Source organism: Gavialis gangeticus, unplaced genomic scaffold (genome assembly GCF_001723915.1).
Source record: "Gavialis gangeticus isolate Ggan-Ray unplaced genomic scaffold, GavGan_comp1, whole genome shotgun sequence".
Lineage (NCBI taxonomy): Eukaryota > Metazoa > Chordata > Crocodylia > Gavialidae > Gavialis > Gavialis gangeticus.
In genome coordinates, this window is record NW_017729033.1 from 93,662,343 (window position 1) to 93,662,750 (window position 408).

Consider the following 408-nt stretch of genomic DNA (forward strand, 5'->3'; position numbering starts at 1 on the left):
CTGGGAGCAGCCCAGGCTCCATGGCTATCAGCAGCTACCCAGAGCCAGGCCGGCTGCAGCTGGGAAGCTACAAACAGCTTCTGCCCTCCCACCCCGGCCCTGACTCCGGGCAGGCAGCACTGTTCCCGTTGGGGCTGGGGAGGCAGCAGCTGTTTGTATCCTCCTGGCTGCAGCTGGCCCCAGCTCTGGGTAGCTGCTGGAGCCTGGGCTGCTCCCAGCAGGGTTTGCAGTGTCTCAGCTGCCTGCTGGGAGCAGCCTGGGCTCCCAGCTGGCAGCACCTACCCAGAGCTGGGGCCAGCTGCTGCTGAGAGGCTACAAACAACTGCTGCCTCCCCAGCCCCAATGAGTGCCGAGGACAATGGCCTTGCGTGCCATGCTTGGCATGCGCGCCAAGGGTTGCAGATCCCT

The 408-nt window shown here is 65.4% G+C and overlaps 1 protein-coding gene across 2 annotated transcripts in view; it reads left to right on the forward strand.

Annotated features, from left to right (window-relative positions):
• Nucleotides 1–408, forward strand: part of HPGDS (hematopoietic prostaglandin D synthase) — an 89,663-nt gene that overhangs the window by 44,410 nt on the left and 44,845 nt on the right. The gene's annotated exons all lie outside the window — the stretch shown is intronic.